Below are 27,131 nucleotides of genomic sequence, written 5' to 3' on the forward strand. Positions count from 1 at the left end.
TATACGTCCGTTATTACCACATGATTGGGTTTACAGACATATCATTTGATTTGTAATTGACAGGTGAGTACAAGTTGTTTGAAATGAAGTGTTAATTATAACATGTCTTGTACTGCTGGGAACAGATGTCTTATATGACGAGGTCGGTGTTTTCCTTTCTCTTAATGCCGTAATCAATAGGGAAGTTCAATAGTTATGTGTTTGTTGGAAGAAGATCCCAACTCTTGTGTCTTGATTGTGGTGGAAACTTTACTACTGTGCCAGCTCCTGTGCAGGTTAGGTCATTTACCGCCATATGGAAGGATCCCCATTCCAAAGAAACCTCATGGTAATAAGGAAAGATAATTTATATCAAACCACGTCTGTAACTGTTGTCAATCCCAGTGTTCCAAAAAAAAAGACCATTCATAAGTCCTATGCGGTGGTTGAGACAGTTGCGAGTGTGAAAAGAATATTAGAAGAGCTAATCTCGATTCTTGTTTACTGTCAGAATCTTTTAGGAATGACTCATCTCTCCTTAGTACACAAAGTGTTGAAACAGTTACAAGTGAGCAAAGCCTAGAAACGTTTAGGTGAGTGGAAAAATAACTAGCTACCTTTTTCTAAACGCTTGGATTGCTTTATTAAAAACCGCTCAGTGAGATGCTAAGACTTCGGGAATAAAAATATGAAACTTTTTTTCCTTCTCATGTATGGATAATGTTCTCCCTCATTTTCCCTCTGTAATATACTTGTGTTCTGTGGCATATAGTTTATTTGATTAGTTGGTAATGATGCTAAATTTTTACATCTGGAAAGATGAATTATTTTAATGAGTCATAGAACTAAAAAAATTGTAAAAGTCGAATCCAGTCTATAGATTTATTAAGTCACTGTAAAGAATATCCTTTGTTAGTGTTTGGCGAAATGAGGTTGTCATAAATGTTACCTTTAAGAGTTACGATAATCATTTTCATGGAAGGAATGAAAAAAAAAAAACTTCGTTAGTGACTTTGAAGGTGAAATACTGTTAAGAAAGATTAATGAGCCGCGGCATTTTTTTTTCATTTTTGATATATATATATATATATATATATATATATATATATATATATATATATATATATATATATATATATATATATATATATATATATATATATATATATATATATATATTGTATTTGTATGAACGTGGGAAATTTGAAATCATATGATGTGTAACGTGTTCTACGTGGAATATTTGGGTATCGTATGCTTTATTTACTCGGGAAAAGCGGAAAACATAACCTCATAAAAACGTTACAAGAGGTCATATTGATCCTTTCTTGTTAGGAAATAATGCAAATTACAAAGTCCTTTCCTTCAGGTCACAGAATTGAGCTTGAGCTACATGAGATAAAAAAAATGGATCCTGCACCTTGTTTATCTAACTCCATCATTTTGCAAGATTTTGGAAATATTGAATGGGTCATGGATGTCGTATCTTATCCGCGTGGCGAGGACCAAGGATCAGACACGTGAAGCAAACTCATTGACTGAAGTGAGGTTGGTAGAAATTTTTACTTGAAAGATTAAAGAATAATGTGAAGAAAGGAAAACACTTGATTTCATCGGATTCCCTTTTTTTTTTTTTTTTTTTTGAGCACTTTTTTATTTATTTATTTATTTTTTAACATAATTATCGACGTGATGCTTTACGAAACGTCGTAGACTAAAAACAATACTTGACAACTACAACTGCTTGTTCATATTCTAATTTCTTCTCAGTCTTTATGAATCTCCTAATGTAAGGTAGCTCATTTGTTCATATATTGACTGGTATTTTTTGTATTTTATTCATGGACACATAATTCACTAGACTTGTGACATCTTTGTCTATACATGACCACTTCTGCCAAAACTCTGTTAGCGATAATATAAGAATAAGCGCCAGTTACGCCTTATCCAGGTGTTGTAGTGTTTAGTAAAGCTGAATGTAACAAATGATAGTAATAATCGTCTAGCAGTTTCATTCATCAGTCTGTGTAATTTGCGAAACTTTTAAGGAAAGTACTATCCCAGATGGAGATAAAGAGCAGATCAAATATAAATAGCTTATTTGCATCACTGGAAGAAAAAGTGTGTAAGCCTGATGATAGATAAATAGATAGATAGATAGATGGAGAGAGAGAGAGAGAGAGAGAGAGAGAGAGAGAGAGAGAGAGAGAGAGAGAGAGAGAGAGAGAGAGAGAGAGAGAGAGAGAGAGAGAGAGAGAGAGAGAGAGAGAGAGAGAGAGAGAGAGATTGAAATGAAAAGATGTGAGAGGGGGATGAGATGGGTGCCGCGAACCCTCCCGTCAGTGTTTACGCCACACACAGTTAAGGGAAATGAATGCAAATACTTGGCAGACATGAGCACCGACGTGAGCATCTCTCAGCACGCCACGCCGAAATGTGTGTGGGATGTGTGGGAGGTAATGGCGCCGCCGTGATGATCTGCCGCCGCCGAGACTTACTGTGGTGGTGGTGGTGGTGGTGGTGGTGGTGATGTGATGGTGATAGTGTAAGTGATGAGGTATGCATCAGTAGTGTGTGATGATGATAAGAAAGTTATTGGAATGATAATAGCTGTTGTTGGAGCAGCAGTGGAACGGTAGGAATGAGGGTGTGAGTGTACTATTAATTCTCATTGCTTCATTATTATTATTATTATTATTATTATTATTATTATTATCATTATTATTATTATTATTATTGTTATTATTATTATTATTATTATTATTATTATTCATCGGTTCAAATGTTCTAGTTCGTCATTTTTTTGAGGTTGTCGAATGTTGATTTATGGTTGGTGATGGTGATGGTGGTGGTGGTGGTGGTGGTGGTGGTGCTGTGGTGGTGGTGGTGGTGGTGGTGGTGGTGGTGGTGGTGGTGGTGGTGTTGCTGCTGATGAGTGAAAGCAGTGTTCGTGATGTGTGGCGGTGGTGTTGGTGATGTTGTAGTGTTGTTGGTGTTGCGGTGATGGTAGTGATGGTGGTGGTGTCACTGGTGAGTGGAAGCGGTGGCTGTGGTATGTGGTGATGGTGGTTTGGGTGGGGGATGGGGTGGGGAAGGCAGCGATAGCAGCAGCGGCGGCGGCGTCTGCGACGGTGTGCCGGGTTAGGAGGCGGCCGGTAGTCAGTAGGGTGCGTGAGCCAGTGTGGAGTGGGTGCCTCGCCTGCCTCGAATTCTCGCGCCACTCCTTACGCAGCCGCTCGACCTCAACGGGTAGAGTGGGGTGTCGCCGCTGCGGCCTGTGTGGAGGGAGGGAGTGTTGTCATAATAAGACTGTAGAAAATAATCTTTTCACCTTTTTTCTATGGTATTGTTGGTACGCTTGAAAACGTTTACTCCCTTGTTGTATTTTGTGTTATGTTATTAAACTGATAGAAAGCAGTCACGTATTGCTCTTCAAAACGTGTTTATGTGATTGAAATGTGCTGTGTTGGTGATAATAGTCGTAAACTGATGTGATTAAATAACAAGCTACTGTGGATCAGCAACATTAAGAAATCGACTCTTTTGTAAGTTATATATATATATATATATATATATATATATATATATATATATATATATATATATATATATATATATATATATATATATATATATATATATATATATATATATATATATATATATATATATATATATATATATATATATATATATATATATGCAAATACAGAAATTCCTTCTTAGAGGAGACAGTAATTACTGCTCACAGTGTTTTATGCAAAAGATAACTGTAAAGATTTTTGTTTTTAATTTTCATTTATCATTGTTATCCTCATTAGTGTGTTAATGATTCGCTGGAGTGCCTTTATGATTGCTCGTGTGACGTGATAGTGTTTGAAGGGAACACTCGGATTCTCACCTTGGGGTGGGAAGAAAGAGGTGACTGAATGCGACCATCTGGGGCACTCGGAATGTGATGGTGCCCCGCTGCTGAGTATGGATTCAAAACTAGCTTTTAAAGGAGGTAGAGTGGCGGCTTGAATCCATTCCAATTTCCTCTGGCTGAGGAGTGAGTTACCAGACTCGGAGTGTAGAGCCAGCAGAGTGAGCACGGCTGAGCCAAGTCATGCATTTCCCTGGAGTGCTGACACGGCCTTCCCACTTCTTCCTTCTCGCCCCCAGGTCCTCGAGGGAAGCAGGGAAGATGAGTAGCGTGAGCATCCCTAGTGAGTCATGTATGGGATTCATTCCTCATTCTCACATTCACCAGGAAATGTTGTGTTGGTCTTGTTTACTCTGATGCTCCTTCTTGCTAGCTAAACTGGATTGAACCAGGGGGATATGAAAGGTCAGGTCTTACAAGTGATAACACCTTGTCCTTCTTTACTTCTTCATTTTTTATATATATATTTTTTGTCATTGATTTTTCCCTCTTACCTATCCCCTCCCTTTACTTAATTACCTGCCATATTTCCTTCGCGACACTACGAAGGCCTGAGTCTAATGTCTTTACCTAGAGTCAAGTCTAGTTAGCTTCAGAGCATTCCGTCCCTTACCCTCCACCATGGAGAACTTGGCCACGAGGAGTGATTAAGTCGGGCTCTTTGTTTCAGTCGAGGCTTCACGTATAATTGGAGTGAGTAAACTGAGTCATGAGTGTTGCTTCTCCTTTCCACTATGTCCCTCCCTTCGAGCCTGTGTGGAGTAGAGATGGAGGGAGGCGGTGTCGTGTCTTCCTGTCGTGTAAATTAGATAGACGTGAAACAGTAGCCGCGTTCATTAGCGGGGTATGTTTTTTTGTCCCTTCTTTTTACTTTTTGTAGTTTGAGGTATTTTTAAGTCATTGTCTTTTTCTCTTTATTATCTATTTTTTTCGTTTTTCTATTTGTTTTTACTTGTACGTTTTGATCAGGTACTCGTGTTTTGAAAGCTATTAATGCTTCCTTTTCGTGTGTGTGTGTGTGTGTGTGTGTGTGTGTGTGTGTTTACATTTCCATCGGCAAAAATAAAGTCATATCGAATTCTTTACATTGTTTAGATTCTGTCATGATGTCTATTACTTAGCGACGAGGAAAACTGAATAGAGCTGTTCAATTATATACTAGTGGAGAGAGAGAGAGAGAGTGAGAGAGAGAGAGAGAGAGAGAGAGAGAGAGAGAGAGAGAGAGAGAGAGAGAGAGAGAGAGAGAGAGAGAGAGAGAGAGAGAGAGAGAGAGAGAGTGAAGATACTTCCTAAATTGTGGCACGAAGACAGTCTAAATGGGGATGCGAGTGTGCGACATAACTCCTCCTTGCTAAGCTATGTTAGGAAGGGAGGTAAGCACTTAGCCAGTTGAGTACATCAGTTGCCTTGGTCGTTATGTTCAGAGGTAGCAGCAAATGATACTGTAATGCTGCAGTGAGGAGGACATTGGGAAGAAGGGACGGTAGAGCCAAGTGAGGTTAATATCAGTCACCTTCACTTTATTTACTGCTGTTGTTGTTGTTTTAGAGGAGCCACTACTGCGCACATGTGAAAGAAATGTCTGTCTGTGTCTGACCGGTTTGTTGAAGAATAATTATAAAGTCAGCTGATCGGAAGAATTTGAGATGGGAAAGTTGTGAAGGCTTTTTCTGGAGGTGACGGATAATTTAATTTGGTATTCAACGGGTAGGTATCTTGAAGGTTAGTTTGGAAGCCATTTCTTTAATTTACTCCATTAAGAGAGGAGGAATTATTATGGAGGAAGTTATTGGTGTGAAAGTAAGAAAATGTTTGCCAAGAAAGCGAAACTCTAACCTCTCAAAAAAAAAAAAAAAAATCAAATAAGAGGTGTGATACGAGTGAGTGTTGTTTTATGTAAGATCTCAGGAGGAAACAAATGTTCCCCGCGGTAACATCAAATGGATAACAGAGAAAATTGGAGACGAAAGAGTTGTAAAGCCATGACTCGTAATATGGGAATTTGGATTCACTCCAGACGTAATTGCTAACCTTTCACTATAACTTGTGTGACTATATCAGATGTATCGACCATTTCTTTAGAGAGCATAGCCATCCACTCAGGCACGCCAGGGATCACCTGTGTGGATTCTTTACTGGAAAAGAGCAACGGCATGTTTGATCACATATCTTACATATCTCAGGAAGTAAAGACTGAAAGACAAGATCAAGGAGTAGATCAGACGCCTCAACACTGCTATTTTTTTTTTTTTTTTTAAGCAACAGGAGGAAGTGTTTTTCCATTGAATTATGTGCCTTCTAGGGGTCAGTGTCTATGATGACAGCAGACGATAAGTGCAAATTTAATATATTTGTTGCTTATACTAAGTCGAAGGAAACAAGATGGAAAGGAGAAACTTTTGTTGGTCATTCTCAAATCCTAGAATAATTGTGCAAGGCCTTGACCGGTGCAATTAAAACTATGGTTGTGTAAGTGTTGTGTCTTTATGGTAAGATAGAAGGAACAGAGAGACATGTTCCTGGATACTTGCCAAGCGGATGGTGGAAGATAAGTACTTTTGGCCAGGTTTTGATACATCTCTCAGTGACTTTTTTGTAAAGGTGTAGAGTAGGTTTGGCAGCGCTCCATACGGAAATATGACGCTCTATAAATTTTGAAGAAGTTTATGGTACATTCTCCCTAGATCCTCATGGACGGCACGTGAGTGGATAGAAGCGAGGCGAGACCATTCCATTTCCATGATTGTTAAAAAAGAAATATGAGAAATGTATCTCCATTCCAGCCTCGGTCACCTGCATGATGTGCATAACATACACACGAGTCTTACATGGAAGCAATAACTGTTTCATAGGATATCAGAATAATAAAGTCTCTGGCTGTCCCACTTCACAGAGGCAGTGGCTCAGGGGCACATCTGGTCCGTTGGGTTTCGAGGTCACAGAAACTATGAAATTTTGTTTTTAGGAATTCACTGGAGAGAAAAAAAAATAATACACATGCAGTGGTTGAAAGCAAAGAAACTGAAAATAGGGGATGACTGCTCGATAAAAAAAGAAAAAAATACATGTGGCTGGCGTGCTACACAATTATATTTTTTTCCTGTGTGTGTGTGTGTGTGTGTGTGTGTGTGTGTGTGTGTGTGTGTGTGTGTGTGTGTGTGTGTGTGTGCATTGTGAAATCCTTTAGAGGACTGTTGAGGCAACAGAGGATGGTAAATAGCAATTGGGGGACAGAGTATAAAAAGTTAAGAAAGATATTTATGCATAACTGAAACATTTATATAAGAGATCACACACACACACACACACACACACACACACACACACACACACACACACACACACACACACACACACACACACACACACACACACACACACACACACACGTCAGTATCTGGCTTTGAACATTTCCGGCCCCAAACGCATCACGTACAGGAAGTTGCAGTTGAATGTATTTTACGTGTTTTATGTTTTTGCTGACGGTCTTGTTGTTGTTGCCATTGTTGTGTGAGGGGACTACTAGCAGTGGAAAAGATAAGAGTAGAGCACTGTAGATATGAATTGCCACAACACCTTGCCATGATTTGTTTAATATTCTAGGTTAATTTGACAGTATATTAGATGTTAAGGTAAATGTTCCCTAAGCATTGGTCTCCTATTTTTGCTGTTCTTGGAAAACTATGTAGCAGAATGTATTATTAATCTCTTAATCTCCATCCATTCCCCTAACATGCATATATATGTACCTCTCCCATTAGACAATTATATTTGAGTTGTGTTATCTATCCAATCTGAGAAGGAATACCAAATACCACCTAGTTCTCTAAGTCATTCCTCTTATTGTCCTTCATCAGGCTCTGTACGTATTGTGGCTCCTACGAACTACAGGCTGGGGAACACTGCTTTAAGGTTACATCGGTGTTTAGTGAGGGGGAATTAGCGAGCGTTTTCAATCAAGATACCGATTAATGGAACTGTTCACTGTTTACCCTCCGTGATGCAGCGGCGAGCTTGACTGGTTACTAATCTGCTGGCTGCAGTTCGAATTCGTGCTGGACCATTCACTGCGTAGCTCACACAGTTGTTTATCCGTCCTTTGGATTGGCCGATTAATGGATACTTGAGAAATCTTTGTATGTGTTGTCGGCAAAGAGACACCATCCACCTCTCTCAAAAGGCTAATGAGACAGACACGAGGCCCGAGACCACATACAGCTCTAGCCTATCTCCTCCTTACCCTATGATGTTTACCATATAGAACAGTGTCATAGGAAAAGTTCACTCTCTTGCGACATCAATTTTTTGCCTTGAAATGATATCTGCATCTTGGTCTTGTCCCGCGCAGCGAGGAGCTTGCTAACCTTGTTTTTTTATGTAGCCTACACTGAAGGAAGAGTTCATCAGTCAGCATTCAGCACTGAAAGTAGGAGACTTGAGTTGAATCTTTATATGAATATATATTATATTTTTGTTGAAGTCAACGGAATATGAAGCATTTATGTTTTAATTCTGAGGATCCTTTGCTATCTAGAAGATGATTTTATTGCATCTCCGCCACCCTCACCACTACCTAGGAGACGATGCACTGGTTGTGGTAGTGACAGGAGATTCAGGAAAGTACGCATGGTGTCAGAAAGCAAGCATAATGTTTCTGGAACACACACGTGCTGTGAAGCAACATCAAGGCGGCGTGTGTAGGGCCATGACTACCTGCCTTTAGACTACCAGAGCTGCTTGACGCCTGCCTACCGGGAGAACACTTGTCTTCTCATGCGTGACGACTCTTGGGAATGAATGGACAGTGTCTCTCACGCCTTCCACTTCCACCCTCGCAGCTCGGAGCCAGAAACCACTCCGGATAAGCCTGTTCCCGGTCTTCCCTCTCCTAGTGTACGCTAGCTATTGCCCTCCCATTCCCCCACATCCTCTGCTGGTCATCATCCAGAGCCGGGAGGACTCGGAGCACCCCAGTCATCGGCCTACTTGTCAGTTAATGCTTTATTGTTGTTTGTTTATCTATTTTGTTACAACTTTTAAACAGCAGAAAATGTATAATTTTCTTTACATTTCAACACTTTGGTTGTTGAACGTTCTTGTTATGCTTTGTTGACTTGTTGTTTTCTTTGAATATGTAACCTTAATAGACAAATTAATAATAATAATAATAATAATAATAATAATAATAATAATAATAATAATAATAATAATAATACGACTTTTCACCGTGTTATGAGTAATAAATGCCATTCTCACCACTAATTACCACATTGTATATTCATTCCCTCCCAGAAGGGAAGGAGTGGTCAGATATTAATTACGCTGAAAGGAATAAAGAAAAGTTACACAGTCAGAAGACAAAGTGACAATGGAATAGCGCACTAGGAATGCAAGAATCAGTATCCGTGTGAAAAAAGAAAAAAAAAAAAAAACTTAAGTGAAGAGAATAAAGAACGTAATAAGAGGAAACATGAAGGGTAGTACCTGAGAGAGAGAGAGAGAGAGAGAGAGAGAGAGAGAGAGAGAGAGAGAGAGAGAGAGAGAGAGAGAGAGAGAGAGAGAGAGAGAGAGAGAGAGAGAGAGAGAGAGAGAGAGAGAGAGAGAGAGAGAGAGAGAGAGAGAGAGAGAGAGAGAGAGCAGCTTCCAGATCTTGGCTGCCTCCTGGACGGGATTGTGGTTCAGGGAGAAGCGCATGTCTTGTAACAAAAAAAAGAAAAAAAAAGAAAAACACTTGGGCTGGAAAGAGCTGGACGTGAATCCCTCCTTAATGTAGAAATTAGTATATTAAGCGAGGCGAGGCGAGGCTGTGGAAGGAGTGAGCGTACCATTCTTGTAGTCTCTTGGGATGGAATTCAGTATGACCGCTCGCTTTTTTAATTGCTAAGAGTAGGTCTGCACTTCACTCTTGGCAACGTAAAGGTCCACCAACACGACACGCTGAGTTTGTACCGCGGGAGTGGGTGAAGTGCATGCACATTCTCTTCTTCATATGCCTTGAGATAATAATGAATACTAATGCATTTAAATGGTGCATAAGGATTAGCTACGAAGAAGTGTAGATATAGATACTCCCAGTGATGTAGCGTCTTACTGCGTTGGAAAACTAATGTCTTTTGCTTAACCTCTTGGGTGTATTTATCTGTATCACACATTCCCTCAAACATCTGCGTTGTCGTCACTTCCCCTTCGGCTGAGTTTAAAGCCAGACGAACAGGACAAAACAATCATTCAGGCGAGAAACGTTGTCCAGAGCACTGCGTCATGCCTCCAGTTATACTCCATTCATATTCAGACGCCCAGCATTGTAGCAGCTTATGGCATTGTTACTGACGGTGTTTGAAGCCTCCTAGGTGTCACTGGTGTGTGATCAATACAACGATCTTAGTTAACCAGTGATTCATGTCTAAGAATCTCACTTGCACTCTAATCGTCAGTTATAAACATTGACATTTCAATGCTTATCACCCTTGTTGTTCTTATAAGGCGTTAGGGATGTGTCGATATTGGGACTTTAACTCCTGCAGTACCATGACGCGTTTTCATATTCATTCTGGTTACTATTTGGTGATTCTGTGCAGCTTTAGAAACTCATTTGTGGGATTTAAAAAGTGAAGACTGCTGCTATTAATCTTTTGACCTCCATAGACTCTTTCTAATATCAGTAAAATGGTCTAAGCATACACAAATCTCAAGGTAAAAATGTGTCCCAGTTCTGAAGGAGATAAAATGTATAACTTATTTATACTCATATACTTGTACCTCAAACCTCATTATCAGCTTTCACAATTGTTATTAAACACAATTGTTTATTATGCGACATATATAAGAAACAACGAAAATAAAATATGTATAGGAAACTTTTCCAGTTAGATATATTTTGCTTTCGATTCGGAAAGGAACTCACGGTCACATAATGTCAAGCAGTATATTGAAAGCCTCTGAGAGCGTGTCACTGATTGGCGAACACTGCTCTTGAAGTTGGTACGAGTTGTGCCGTGCCGTGTTTTGCGCAGAGTTGGTGGGCTGGTGAATGAAAACCAAGGCAATGCAAGTGGAGTCATGAGAAATGGAAGGCAGGATGGAGGAAAGTGATAAGGAAATCCCTCAATTGAGCTCAAAGAAGCGAAAAGAAGACAAAGATGAATGACGAAAACCACGAAAGGCTTTTGGTCTGCAGGGATGAGGATTAGAGAGAGAGAGAGAGAGAGAGAGAGAGAGAGAGAGAGAGAGAGAGAGAGAGAGAGAGAGAGAGAGAGAAAGGATGGGAGAGAGGGAGAGGTAGGTAGGTAGGTTTCGTACACGGAATGGAAATACGCGACCCTCCTCCTTTTTCTTAAAGCTGTAAAGAACTTATGTCTCACTCATCATCGATCTCTCTCTCTCTCTCTCTCTCTCTCTCTCTCTCTCTCTCTCTCTCTCTCTCTCTCTCTCTCTCTCTCTCTCTCTCTCTCTCTCTCTCTCTCTCTCTCTCTCTCTCTCTCTCTCTCTCTCTCTCTCTCTCTCTCTCTCTCTCTCTCTCTCTCTCTCTCTCTCTCTCTCTCTCTCTCTCTCTCTCTCTCTCTTCGACAGCAAGTATGTTATGAGTATCGCTAACACTGGCCTAGTTTGTCTCGATGAAAATATAGGTCGTGTTTCCCTTTAAACAACATAAATTTTGTCGCCCGTCCTCCATTTCTGAAGCTCAGGCATAGATAAAGGTTGGTATTTTTTGGATTCTTGCTTGGAACCCACACCTGCTGAGCGTCTCTTCCAAACTATTTATAAATAAAGCAAGTGTGTGGAATTCCCTTCGGTCAGCATTCATAGTGGTTTAAAAGTACTCTTCGTTTAGTATTGTTGATCGTGTTCTTAAGTAAAAATTGAAATGTGACTGTCAGGAAAGTTTTGCCATGTTGTCTGCAGAACGTAGGTGTGCAGTAAGATTATTGACCTCGTTACCACCAACACCGAGACACCGAATGTAGATGATGTCTTCAAATCCTCCGCCTCACACCTCGTTTATGCGGCTGAGCGACTTGTTAAGGTTTTACTTCTCCGTCACAAATTAAGCGAATTAACTCAAGTTTCGCTGTCTCTCCGCAACGGAACTTACAAAATATCATTCACACTTCATAGATCTCTTCCCAATTAAGCCGGCACAATTTTCACATAATTCAGACTGCCTGCTTATTAATCGCACTGGTTATTCTTGAGCTTTTCTCGTTTCGCATTGGAAGTGTACCAGTTTTCCCACTATCGCTGTGCCATTTTGTCAAAGCTATGTTATGATCAGGAACTCACTCCCCCTGTAATCCTGACCTCCTGATTCTTGTGTTCATTCAGGATGTGCGGGTGACGACAGGTATCTTTAATCCTATGTTGTGTTTTAAGCATTATTTTTGATGCAGGAATATTTGTTATTCCAGCCTTCGTTCGTTGGACATGTTACCAAATCTTTCTCATGACACCTACATCACAGATAAAGATGGTAAACCAGTCATCAAAGTGTGATGTTAGTTGTTGCCATGCAACACCTTTCCACAGATACTGCATGGGTTGCAACCTTTTTTTAAAGGTCATCTTTTAGAAAAGGATTTATTATTTCAAGTGTTCTTTATGCATTACGTCGAGTTCGAATGAGAAAGTTCATAGTACTTTCAGGCGTCATTTGATCTTGAAAGCTATCAAGATCTTCTCTTCTCACAAATGCCCATTTGATTGCCCTTATCTTACAGGTTTATTAAGCAAAGTTAATTTTTTTTTTCGGTTTTGGCTGCGTATCTGGTTTAGCAAACAAATGCCCAGATGACGTCTTTGAAATTTGCTTTTCGTTCTGGAAACACATGCTCCTTTCATGTCAGAACTGTGTCCCGCCAGTCAGTCTCCTTCTCAGGCCGTTTGGTAGAATAGACGTGAGACTCTTGTTGCCACTGCTAAGATGAGGCGATCGTATACATAGCCAGCAGAGTCTGGAAGAGTGCCGGAGTGGAGAGATGTCATCCGGAATCAGTTTTGGCTCGCATCCGGACGAGCCACAGTCGCATCATTTAGAAGTAACTCATGACTGGTGGAGTGCAGCCCTCTGTGCCAGGCCTCCTGCAGGGACGTGGCGAGTAGGGTTCACACACACTCATCCCGGATGTGACTCATTCCTCACTGGAGAAGTCATATTTTAACATTTGGTAAGAATGTAACAAACTAAGTTTATCAAATAGACGGGTGACGTGTGTTAATAAAAGAATATAACAAATAAATGATAAAAAAGTATAGTTAACGATGGTGATTCTTGTGGTGATATTATCATTATAATAATAATAATAATAATAATAATAATAATAATAATGATGATGATGATTTTGATGATAATGATGATAATGTATACATGTGTTTTAATGACAGTAGAAACCCATATATGTTTGGCTAAAAAAAAACATTCTAGGATTTCCCTGCATGTAGTAAATGAAAGAGACCAGAGCAGAGGGTTGGGAACTTCTCTCGTGGGAAATTCATGTTTTCATGGAAAAGATAAACTTTTCCTTTTTTTTTTATTTACACATCGCATTTGTTTCTATATTGTTATTGTTTGTGTCATGTCTCTGTCGCGAATATTATCCCGCCTGTGCTGGAAAAAGACACTTTGCCAGACAATTATTTTTTATTATATTAATATTATTCATTATTATTATTATTGTTGTTGTTGTTTTTATTGGTATTATTATTATTATTATTATTATTATTATTATTATTATTATTATTATTATTATTATTATTATTATTATTACTATTATCATCATTATCATTATTATTATTATTATTATTATTATTATTATTATTATTATTATTATTATTGTTATTGTTATTATCATTATTATTATTATTATTATTATTATTATTATTATTATTATTATTGTTATAATTATTATCATTATTATCATTACTATCATTATTATGCCATCCTATTCACCAGTATAACGATCACCACTCAATAATCATCGTAGGAAACACAGCGAAGTGATGAGGGAGGCATTGCTGTTCCTCAGACTCATGGCTAGATTGCACATTAAGAAGCATATGAACAAGAATAATAAATAAATAGATAAGAAATTATCATCCAACTACAGTAAGCGAACGAGAAAAAGTAGTTCCGTTGTCCACTCAAAGACATCCTTTTCTGTATTAATTGTAACGTGATGCTCAACGGTACCGCGATCACTACAGCAGGAAAATCAGAGAATAGATCCAGCGCAGGAACTCCTTATTATCATCCTCTCTCTTACAGTACACTCTGATTAATGAGATACGGGACACTATTATAATCACTGGAGCAGCTAAGGTATCAGAGAATCTACACATAACAATACCAGATAGCAAGAAACAAACATACAGAGAGCTTATATCGTTGCCTTATCCCAGCGAATGCCAAACGAATGTGTTGTCAGTGCATTAATTAAGTTATCTTCGTATGGAGCATAGATCTCATCCGTCAATCAAAGTTCTGTTTACTTGATTGGGTGTCGAATTGGATCACGTGTAGAAGTGCAAGGAGGCATTTGGGAGTTGAGAGAGAGAGAGAGAGAGAGAGAGAGAGAGAGAGAGAGAGAGAGAGAGAGAGAGAGAGAGAGAGAGAGAGAGAGAGAGAGAGAGAGAGAGAGAGAGAGAGAGAGAGAGAGAGAGAGAGAGAGAGAGAGAATCGACGTGAAACTACATTTTTTGCCGCCAGCTGTGTTTTGTCTTACCTCTCCAAGAGCTGTGTCTAAGACGTTGCAATGCCTCAACACAACCTTGGTGGCATTATTCAATCAATCGTTACGTGCAATGCTTTGAGACTTACCACTAGAAATAATCGCTTTATTATTACCACATGAGGACTATTTCTAATGGCCACGAATAAAGTGAGAAGTATTTTTGATCAATTTTCCTTTGCCTACTGAAGATGAAGAATCGTTGTCGAAAAAAAAAAAATCAGTAAAAATAGACGTGAAGACGCGGACTAACCTGCACTTCATCTTGTCAAAGGTAAGGAAAAAAGAAATATAAGAAAATAGATGACGAAGTGTTCACGAATGTCTAATTTATCCCCTTCAGTACCGGAACGCATTTTCATCATGACATTTTGGTGTGATTAGACGATTTAATTTGCATTTTGAAGGTCTATGGAGGTGAGAAGATTAATGGCCAGGGTCTTCACTATTTTAATCCCCACCTAAGTTTTTGAAGCTGTACAAAATCACCAAGTAATAAATATGAAAATGCATCAGGGTACTGAAGGGGTTGAGCCTGCAGGAGTATTATCTGGTCGGTAGTGAGTGTGCCTGACTGCTGCTGGTTCCGCTCCCCGATCAGGCACGTGCGTGACGCGATTGAATGCCTCCATAAAGCGGGTGTACATCAAGGGAGATTGTACGGTAAACTGATCAGACTATGAATTTGCCAGAGTCATGTGACGGAAAACTGTACTGATGGAACCGAATTAAATGTTTCTGTTAATTTCTTTACGCCCCACTTGGCACTCTCAGTATTCCCACAAAAAACATCTGTAAAGATAATCTATGTTTTTAACCCGTCGCTCTGTATGGATGCAGCTTTCTCCCCTAAAGCATTAGCATTATTACTCTTGGTTTTAATCTTCTTGCCTTTAAAACTGCATTATGATCTTGTCATTATAATTACTGTACCATTACTTATCTTGATTAATTCTTTCACACCTTGATATCAACGTTCTTTTTTTACGTTTATTTTTCTTGTTCAATTTTATATGAATTGGCATCATTTTACGATTCCTGGATCGCTCTATTGGACGCTGGTGGCGCGTTAAAAACAGTGTCGCGGGCGTATAACCATAGGGAATAAAAGATGAACGTTTTCACAGCCTGATGAGAGTGTGCACGTCCCTGAGCATGACATCAACGATCCATGTAATGTAGATAAAAATACAGCGCTGGAAACATCCGACAGCGTGAACAGTGCGACAATAAACAAGAGAGAGAGAGAGAGAGAGAGAGAGAGAGAGAGAGAGAGAGAGAGAGAGAGAGAGAGAGAGAGAGAGAGAGAGAGAGAGAGAGAGAGAGAGAGAGAGAGAGAGAGAGAGAGAGGCAGGCAGGCAGGCAGAGAGGCAGCAGGCTTATTATACATTATTGATCACGGGTCTTCGCTGCCTCCACGCCTCTCCTGAATAGAGCGTGGCGAGATCAGAACACCAGAGCAAGGTGGAGAGTAGGAACATGCCCAAGGCGGGAACATTGAAGCCTGGTGATGTTCCTTCGCTAATGATTAACTCACATACACCTCTTAGAGCCGTACGGACCGTGTGTGTGTGTGTGTGAGAGAGAGAGAGAGAGAGAGAGAGAGAGAGAGAGAGAGAGAGAGAGAGAGAGAGAGAGAGAGGAGGCGGAGGATGTGGGCGTGTATAAAACATGAAAGAAAGGATGCTCTATTTTTGTGGCTTTTTATTCTTTTTATTTATATATCTTGTTAGTGTGTGTGTGTGTGTGTGTGTGTGTGTGTGTGTGTGTGTGTGTGTGTGTGTGTGTGTGTGTGTGTGTGTGTGTGTGTGTGTGTTGATAGTGCATATGTATTTTGCCCTGTTTGTCGGAGTTTATGTTCGAAATAACAGTTTTTGTACATATATTAATTTTATGTGTTCATTTACTCATTTAATTATTTGTTTGTTTTGTGAGTATCTGTTTGCAAGTGTCTGCTTCCGTGTTTGTTTACCTGTTTGTCTCTCTCTCTCTCTCTCTCTCTCTCTCTCTCTCTCTCTCTCTCTCTCTCTCTCTCTCTCTCTCTCTCTCTCTCTCTCTCTCTCTCTCTCTCTCTCTCTCTCTCTCTCTCTCTCTCTCTCTCTCTCTCTCTCTCTCTCTCTCTCTCTCTCTCTCTCTCTCTCTCTCTCTCTCTCTCTCTCTCTCTCTCTCTCTCTCTCTCAGCATTACACACTGCTGGTTTATTTGGTAGGAAATAGGGAATAATGGTCCATTGGGTTTCTTTTCAAAACTTGGTAAGACGCAGTGCAGTTTAAGTCCCGGGGCGGCTTGAGATATTACAAGCTCCTCAACATTGCGCAGGACATCTTCCAGGAATGTTTGCTTCCGGTAAAAGCGCTGCACTCTTTACGAAATTTCCTCTCTGTGATTAAAGCAATCGATTGTCTGAAGTAATTTGGAAACTTTACTAAGGATAATTCAGGTGACTTTCCTATTTTCATTTTTAAGTTTATTTCACTTCTTCTGAAGACTAAAGTTGGCGTGATTATTTCATGCCAAAGTAATTTGATTTGTTCTCTGTCTGTCTTCCCAACCTTGTGAAGTATTAGACGTGCAAATTTTAATTAATTTTGATTGCTGTCTACTTAATTTAAATTTTCGATAATTATTTAATCAAGTCAACACTTCCGCGAGATGGGCCACCGTTTTGTTGATTTCCATATTGCTTGCCACTGCGCCATCACCACCACTACTGCTACTACTGCTACTGTTACTGTTGCTTTTGCTGCTCCTACTGCTTCTGCCGCTGCTGTTACAGCTATTAATTTTTACAACATGTAACAAATTAACATTAAACTGGAATTCAGAGTGATTTGTTTAATGTTTTTATTTTTGATTTATAGAAAAATAAATGATATATATATATATATATATATATATATATATATATATATATATATATATATATATATATATATATATATATATATATATATATATATATATATATATATATATATATACATATATTCGTATTTGTGCTCAGACCAAATAGAACCAATAACTCTCTCGTCTTATAATACAAAATTTTTGCGGATATTTTTCGTTTCACTCACAACGTAACTGTTCTTTTATTTTGAGAGCATTTTCACCTTGTAAAAGCTGCCCTTGCAGTACCCGTGATAGCTCTACAGATTGAGGAAGACTTACTTGTGTGCGTAAGTCTTGACTGCTTTTTTTTTTTATTAAGTAGAGGAAAATTAATGAAGCTGCAGAAGAGATAGAATAATTACTTTTGATAATCGAATATTGGATGACATTTGAACGAATGTGTTTGTCGTGTTAGTGGCGAGATACACACCCGTGGTAGTGATGAAAAAAAAAAAAAGGCAACGTACTCACTACACTGTGTAAGGTTTCCGTCTGTCTGTTGCTTTTATAATGAATCGCCTTGAGTGTCGTCGTTTAATGAAGTAGTGCACGTACTACATTCCATTTTTGTCAGTGTCGGTGTGTTTCCGGTGAAAGCGAGGGAGGAATACTAAATGTCAGCGGAACATTTTTAGAGAGCAACCCTTTTATTTATAACGTACTCTATTGTGGATTAAATGATGTAAAAATATTGTCCCTTTACATCTGGAGTGAAAGCCAGTCGATGCGTTGCTTAGGGAGAGGAAACTGAAACGAAAAGAGAAAGAGGCTCTTCTGTATCCATGAGACAAAGTATTATCACTTGTCTACACAGAGGAAGGAAATAGAAGCAAGGCAACATTTCACTGAATCACACGAACAGGCAAACACGAGGATAGTAATAACACGTGGTGCTTACCTGTATAATGTGCGTCACGTGTACTGGTGAGGAATGTGCGTAACATGTACAAAATTACACTCACCAGAAATAGTGAAATTGTTCGCTTTCTGTACGTCTATGCCTTTCGAAGTGACACAGGGCAGGCGGCAGAGTGAGGAAAGGCTGGTGAGTGTTAGAAAGTAGGAGTGAGAGAATATGACACTGCGATAGAGTTGGGATGAAGACTTGTGGCAATGCAGAGTGGGTAAAGACAAGGCTTATGTACCTTATTTGTGTGTGTGTGGTGGAGAAGGAGGGGGAGTAGGCTGGTAGATGAGGACAATATCTATGTAGGATCTCTGTTATGTAATTAGACAGGGGAAGTGTTTCCAAATATTGCTGTGGACACCGTAAAACCGTAGGGGTGCCATGAAGGAGAATGTCAGGGAAGGATGACACACACACACACACACACACACACACACACACACACACACACACACACACACACACACACACACACACACACACACACACACACACACACACACACACACACACACACACACACACACACACACACACACACACACACACACCTATTCTCGTAATTTGTAACACGTGTAAATGTGGTTTCTCTTAAAGGTAACGTGAAGATAAAAAGTGGTGGAGGGAAAAGAAAAAATATAGTTAACAATCATGCTGCCTCACTTATTATTATTGCGTACCAAATTATTCCGAACTGTAATTGTTTCGCGACTACGGAATATCAATCATGGCTAGTGTTAATTTATTTCACCAATTTTTTCGCTCATGCTTGGAACAGGAAGTAATAAGAGGAGAAAGGGGGAGGGGGATTACATTTTTTTTCCTTTTTTTTTTTTGTAATTAGTTATTTCTATATTAGTCATATCGCGGTAATGGTAAAATTGATGATACTTTTTACATGCACATCTAACTTTTTTCTCTCCCGCACCGTATGATAACCGACAAAAGTAGAAAAGATAGAATGGCAGATGTTAAAATTAAAAGAGAAAAGTGTACGGAATGTCACTCTTGATTGCTTCTATCCTGTCTAGAGGTGGAGAACGACTTTTCCGCATGTGTTTCCAGCACCGCACTCTCACACACTTTAGCTCCATCTCGTAACTGCCTGGGATGCAGAGTGACGTATTTTTAACTTGTATTTCAAGTGACAACAATAATAGTGGTAATAACTGTAAAACTTCACTTATTAGTATAGATTATTCTTTCAATTTACGTCACCACATCAAGACCCTTTAATTATTTTTCGTCTGTCATAGCTCCTCTTATTTTGATCATACTTATTCGCTAACAAAACAATACTAATGCTAATAGTTGTAAGTTGCGTTTTTAATCCACCTCGCCACATCAGGATTTACCTCTTTATCTCCTTTAGTACCATGACGCGTTTCCATATTCATTCTGCTTATTATTTGGTGATTTTACACAGCTTCAGAAACTTGTGTGGGGGATTAACATTGTGAAGACTGTGGTTAGTATTCTTCTGACCTCCATAGACTCTTCCTTGTGTCAATAAAATGTGTAATCTCTAGATAAAAATAAGCCCCAGTATTAAAGGGGTTAATTTTCCTTCACCTTTTTTCGTTTCTATTGTCTTTTTCTTATCCACCAACCTATTTAACTTTTCATTAATCTTTATATTTCTTTTCACCTTCCTTTTCTAAACCATGTCGAGAGATTGGAATGAAGCAATTTTTCTCGCTACTAAATTGGCGTTGTCTTCATTTCTAACTTGCACGAAGATAAATCTGTGGACAGTTTCTGAGCGTCAACCTCAAACCAAGAGTAATGGAGTCCCAGCGTGGCATTAACTGTGACCGTCGCTTGCCAGGTGGTGGTGGTGGTGGTGGTGGTGGTGGTGGTGGTGATGATGGCCATGGGGGGTGATAAAGAAAGTAGGAGAGATTTAAAAGTTTATATGCACATTGTTATCTCTCTCTCTCTCTCTCTCTCTCTCTCTCTCTCTCTCTCTCTCTCTCTCTCTCTCTCTCTCTCTCTCTCTCTCTCTCTCTCTCTCTCTCTCTCTCTCTCTCTCTCTCTCTCTCTCTCTCTCTCTCTCTCTCTCTCTCTCTCTCTCTCTCTCTCTCTCTCTCTCTCTCTCTATCTCTCTCTCTCACCACGACTCTGCAGGTAACTTAATGGACTATGATTTCCTCAAGCACTTGAACGACAATAGCTGTGTCCTTTGTATACGTAGAATTAACATGACGATTATTGTAGTGTTGTTGTTTTATCGTGTGTGTGTGTGTGTGTGTGTGTGTGTGTGTGTGTGTGTGTGTGTGTGTGTGTGTGTGCGTGCGTGCTTCCTTTCTACGTGATGGTTCGTGTACTTGTTTGGCTTCCTGTTTATGTGTCTGCTTATGTTCTGACCACCTGTCCGTCTCCTTGTTTACCTTTCCTCCTCTTTACCTGTCTCTCTCTCTCTTCCTGTATATGTGTGTGTGTGTGTGTGTGTGTGTGTGTGTGTGTGTGTGTGTGTGTGTGTGTGTGTGGTGCGGTATGCATGGTGTTTTTACTTACTCTTGTTTTACGAATACATATTTACTTTAGTGGTTAGGATACTGGTCTCATTTATGTGTGGGGAAACATTTATAAGTGGTAAGCGGAAAGAGGAGGAGGAGGAGGAGGAGGAGGAGGAGGAGGAGGAGGAGGAGGAGGAGGAGGAGGAGGAGGAGGAGGAGGAAGAAGAAAGAGAAGCTGTAAGTGGTGTGAGTGTTAAGAGAGAACGACGCTGTACCGGTGTTTGCATGTGTATATGTGGGCAGGTATACGTGGGCAGGTATACGTGGAGGTGGAGATTTTGTGATGATTGTCTATTGTGTAACAAGAAAGAAAACTTAACACTGGTTTCACTGTTTTCCGTATTGCAGACTTTTTTTTTTATAATCCACAAGATCCTTAAGGGTGGAAAAAATCTCTATTACTTTCATTTTCAGTTCTTCGTAATTTGCTTTGTCTTAAAAATGTGATTGCTTTTAATTCCAGACTGATTTAAAATGATGACGCTACATGGAACAAAGAGATGTTTTAATTTCAAGGGAGAAGCAAGCAAACAGAGAGAGTAAGTGACGGAAATTTCGATTAATAGAAGCTCGGCGCGACAGGAAAATAGGAAACAGCGAGACTTATATTTTTTACCTTTAATGAATGAGTGAGCTAGTGGAAAAAGAGTAGATTGCACACTCTTAATTACGACGTGCATCTCACCATTTCATCATTCACTTGCTGCGTCCCTGAGCAACGCCTTTTGAAGAAAACACTCACGTTAGATAACTTCCAAGTAAATAACACACGACTAACTCATTTGCTAAGGTGCCGCTATCACTCCATCTATTTTTCGTGGGACGTTTCCAGCAATTTCTATCCCTACAAGAACATTTTTTACCACCTTAATTTACTAAAAACGTCTCTCCTTCACTACTTGGATTTCTAGAGAATTACAACATTTATCTTCCCTTTTTTTATTGATTTCCCGATTTTTTTGTGTACTGGTATGTTTTTATCCATATTACTTGTAGCAGCGAGCGGCGTAGGTGAGACGTAGCAATAGAAATGTTGTGTATCTTATTTATCACTTTCCATCTTTGCCCTTTTACTTGTCACGTATCTCTTCCCTCGCCACATGCAGCGTCTCAGCACAAGAGCAACATCATAATTCCTTAAAACCTCTGTGTTTCCTGTAGCTCTCCTTTCAGAAGCACAGAACAACCATTCTATCTACCACACGTCATGGCTGCCCACACTACAGTTCATCTCCGCCAACACACACCACACACACACACACACACACACACACACACACACACACACACACACACACACACACACACACACACACACACACACACACACACACACACACACACACACACACACACACACACACACACACACACACACACACACACACACACACACACACACACACACACACACACACACACACACACTTCCTCTCTTGCGTCCTTAGCAGCTCACGCGCATCACCTACATCTACATTTCATACTGCATAAAGTCATCACGTCAGCAGCACCGCCGCCACCTCCACACTGAGAACTCTACTGTAGAATGTAATCTCTCAGCACTTATGTTATAACCTCAGCAGCGCATTCCCCCTTTAACAAAACACTGAACTTTTTAACCTTTCTTGATAATTGCATTGTTGGCTGATTCAGAATATGCAGGACTGTTCGTTGCTGTATAAGCTTGTGTATTCAGTCTCGCCAGTGATTAATTCCGTCTTACACAGTGCCTCGTTCTATTTCTTTATCCTGGAAGCGGAGATGGTGTATTTGCACAGAACAGTTTACTAGTTTAAGCACATGAACGACGGGCGAGAGAACTGCAGTGAAGGAAGGGGGGAGAAGAGAAGGAGAGGGAAAGGGAAAGGCAATGCAAGGAAGGAAAGCAGCAGGTTAATGTACAGGAAGGAAGGTGTTGGAGGGAAGATAAGGAACAAAGGCAGTAGGTTAATATATATGGAAGTAGAAGTGGACAAAGGGAAGCTCGGTGGCATAAGGAAAGAAGAGGGGAAGGAGAGGGAGAAGAAAGAAGGAAGGGCAAAGCAAGGAAATAAAATAAGAAAGAAAAGGAGCAGGTTAATGTACAGTAAAGAAGGTAAGGAAGGAAAGCAGTAGGTCAGTGTATAGGGATTGGTAGAGGGAAGCTGGGTGGCATGAGGGAGGTGAATAGTGAGAGGAGGGAGAGCTGAGTTGGCAAGGAGTGACCGGTTTAGGCTGAGAGAACGCCACGCTCACTGATCACTGTTGAAGGAGCATTTCTTTTCGTCGCCACTTCAGATTTTGGCCCATCAACACCTTATGGGACTCTTCCTCTCCAGCTTACCGTCTCCTCTAATTCCTTGACACACATCTCATTAGTGGCGCAGCGTATTCTTTTCACTTCTTTCTCAATAGGCACTAGTAAGATATCTCATCTCTTCCTCATTCACACCGCCTTCCTTTCACAACGTTCCCATCTGGCACCCTTTACCCCTGAGCCACCATCACATTCTTGCCATTCCACGCAGGTTGAGGCAAACTTCACAACTGTTTATTATATTTTTTCTCTTCTTCACGCCACTCCTCTCCTCCGTTCATCACGCAGACCGAAATGGCTAGTAATTGTAATTCCTGTCCCGCTAAGGCAATTGGGTGGATACTTTTTATTACAGCGGAGAAGGACGTAAAGAGAAAGGGAGAGAGGGGAACGAGGCTGGACTAGGAGGGGAGAACACATTGTATTATTCAGAGTTCAAACAATTCGCATGTTACAGGATGTTACTCAGCATAAAGGAAATGGGAGCAGGGGTACATGGAATTACTTGGCCAGGAGATGGAGAAAGAGATAAGGCTGGTGATGGTGAGGAACGACTTGAGTAATAGGAGAAGGAAGAGGAGGGAGAATACTAAGGAAAACAAATGAATACAAGGGATTTTAAAACAGCAACAGACCTTGAGGCCGTTTGGGTAACTTTTGTACGATATATGTTAATGGGAGAGAAATGAGAAAGAGGAGAAGGAGGAGGAGGAAGAGGAAGATGAAGAAAAAAAAGAGGAGGAGGAGGAGAAGACGAGGAGGAAAAAGGAAATGGATGAAAAGGGGAATGGGAATATGATTTAAGAGCGAGATAAAAGAAGAGAAGGAGAGGGACATAAAGAACAATGAAAAAAAAAAAAGTGGTGGAAGACAGATTATGTTTATCTCCCAGTAAATCCTCCATGAACGTTACGAGAACCGAGACACATAATTCACACTGATTGATCAACACTTTCCATCATTAAATAGATGCTTTCTTTCGATGAGACGCGAGGGATTATCCACGTTATCAGTGATGATCCCCGGCTGTGTTCTGTACGAGGATGTAACAGTCAATACGTCATCAGCGATTAGTGGAAGTGTCTCTTAGGGTTACTTACGTCTGAAGTCTCGCCAAGTCTTAATAGATGTCGAAATTAAGCCACTCTATTTCTTCACCATAATCATCTCCACGGAATAATGTACGAGTCAAGATTTACTGTGATTTACCCTGAGATTTGCCACCGATTCTATTCTTGGTCGGTGGAAAATTATTACGTATTTTGTAACTGTGAAGTGTTCTAACTTTATTGGTTCTGGAACAAGTGCGCATATATTCTTTTGTTGCTCACATGAAAATAGTGGATGGGTTTTGTGAGAACGACGATGAAAATGGAGTTAGCTGCGTGTGGACAGAACGCGAAGTATTGGCTGCGAACACAGGAATGTATTCTTGTCTTCTCAACTTTATTGCAGCTTTGTTCTAGTCTTAGCCTGTTTTTTGTTTCCTTTGGTCAGTGCCTCTGTTACATTAAAAGAAATAGAGAGAGGAAAAAATATGCCGAAAGTATTAATTTGCACGCTTATATGACGCTTATTCCTCTTCCTCTACAAGTATTTATTAATGACCGTCACAAGTGAATCCCCTTACTGCCTTGACTTACAGTTGGATCTGGGGAGTTTCTTCACAACCATGGAGACAAAAACACTCCTACCGAAACACCCACTAGGGGAGTTTTGCATGATGGAATCACTGTACTGCACACGATACCTTCCTGCACCATGGCCAGTCTGTAGAAAAGAGGCATCACGAGACATTCTCCCTTTAAGGTGAGAAGGGAAAAGGGAGAGAGATGCAGAGGTTCAGATGAGATGGGGCTGAATAAAATCAAAGAATGAATGGTATGGACGAGGACCCCAGACTTGCGTGTGAAGGGAAGGGAAATGACAAGGAGAGGAGAAAGGAAAAAAAAACTGAAGAGTCGGGAGGGAAGCGGAAAAGGGTCACAATGAAGGGATGACAAACAGGGACGGGGAGGGCGAGATTATAACAGATCTCTTGTGATAAATTTGGTGAGGCTCTTGAGCTCAGGGAATTGAAGGTCTGGCGCAAGGGGCAAACTGTGGACCAACTGATTGACTCACTGACTGACTTACTGACTGGCTCATTCATTTAATCACTCACTTGCTCAATGACTACACACGCACACACACACACACACACACACACACACACACACACACACACACACACACACACACACACACACACACACACACACACACACACACACACACACACACACACACACACACACACACACACACACACACACACACACACACACACCTCCCATTCCCGTCCACTCCCTTTCCATTCCCTCCTATTCCCTCCTATCCCCTCCCATCCCCTCTCCTCTCCTCTCCTCTCCTCTCCTCTCCTCTCCTCTCCTTTCCTTTCCTTTCCTTTCCTTTCCTCTCCTCTCCTCTCCTCTCTCTCTCTTCTCTCCTCTCCTTTCCTTTCCTTTCCTCTCCTCTCTCTCCTCTCCTCTCTCTCCTCTCCTCTCCTCTCCTCTCCTCTCTCTCCTCCTCTCTCTCTCTCTCTCTCTCTCTCTCTCTCTCTCTCTCTCTCTCTCTCTCTCTCTCTCTCTCTCTCTCTCTCTCTCTCTCTCTCTCTCTCTCTCTCTCTCTCTCTCTGTGTGTGTGTGTGTGTGTGTGTGTGTGTGTGTGTGTGTGTGTGTGTGTGTGTGTGTGTGTGTGTTCATGCATCTTGCATATAAAGATTTATAGTTTATGAAGGACAAGTAATCATCATCATCATCATCATCATCAGGAAGTTGCTGGAAGAGGACGCATCACTTCACCATCTTCACCATCCTCAGCCATTCTACTGTTTACAGTCCGCCCGAGTAAAAGTTCCCGGAAATGCTCTTCCTATTCCAGAGCGTCGGTGTAGCTCATAAACTGGAGGGTGCCACGAGCGCCAGGAACGTCCCATTGGTCTTCCCCATTGAGGGTTTTATGTCTTATAGCAATGGCCCGAGGAGCAGGTAAGCCCATGTCAGGCAACACCAAGGATGGATTCAAAGGAAATAGTCTCGCCTTTTAGTTACCGTCACTCTTCCTTTAATACCATTGAGGTCCTGTTCTATGCTGCCTTTTCATTTTGATGTGGCCTACCCCAACTCATCGAAAGAGAGAGAGAGAGAGAGAGAGAGAGAGAGAGAGAGAGAGAGAGAGAGAGAGAGAGAGAGATAAATCGGTACCTGAAAGTATAAAACCTGATGCTTATATATGAGCGAAAATAAAAAGAAAAGAAAAGAAGACGTCGATATGCATCAAAATGGCACAGCTCATTACATAAACATGACTGCCGTGAATATTCGTATGTTTGTTAATACTTGCTTATCGATATTCAGAAATTTACATAATAAACGCGTTTCATCTCCTAAACTTTCATGGCGGAAGATAAAATGCTAAAGTTAACACGAAGAAGGTAAATCGGAGCAGCTTTGTTTCCTTCTGTTTTCCGAGTCATTATTGTAAGTTCTTGATGCGTTATGGATTTCAGCAAAGCGAATTGAATTAAATGGCCTTGACTGAAATCATTAACTTCAATTATGTTAAGATAGTCTAAAGTAATCTGACCTCGTACATCAACCTCACCCCCTGCCCATCTCCAGTCTTCGTATACCTGCGGCTTGGTAATGTACTGCTCCATGCTTCTGCAGTCCATCTTCAATACAGACTCATTTCGTGTCTCCCGCGTCTCACACTCTGCCGCTCCTTTCCTGCTCACCGTCCCATCAGCGGAAAGACACGACTTCCAGCACGCCCACGCCGCCGCCGTAATCATAAAAGTGCAGTTTAAGTTGGTTAGGAATTTGATTTCGAGCGCTTGCCGTGAATAGGTGCA

At 40.5% G+C, this 27,131-nt stretch overlaps 1 protein-coding gene across 1 annotated transcript in view; it reads left to right on the forward strand.

The window, feature by feature from the left end:
- The first annotated feature begins 3,150 nt into the window (after nt 1-3,150).
- LOC123503557 (histone-lysine N-methyltransferase SETD1B-like) overlaps nt 3,151-27,131 on the forward strand; it is a 40,248-nt gene continuing 16,267 nt past the window's right edge. The window contains exon 1 of the mRNA XM_045253424.1: nt 3,151-3,228. The gene's annotated coding sequence lies outside the window, so the exon portion shown is untranslated. The remainder of the gene's footprint in view (nt 3,229-27,131) is intronic.

This window comes from Portunus trituberculatus, chromosome 14, assembly GCF_017591435.1.
Source record: "Portunus trituberculatus isolate SZX2019 chromosome 14, ASM1759143v1, whole genome shotgun sequence".
NCBI lineage: Eukaryota > Metazoa > Arthropoda > Malacostraca > Decapoda > Portunidae > Portunus > Portunus trituberculatus.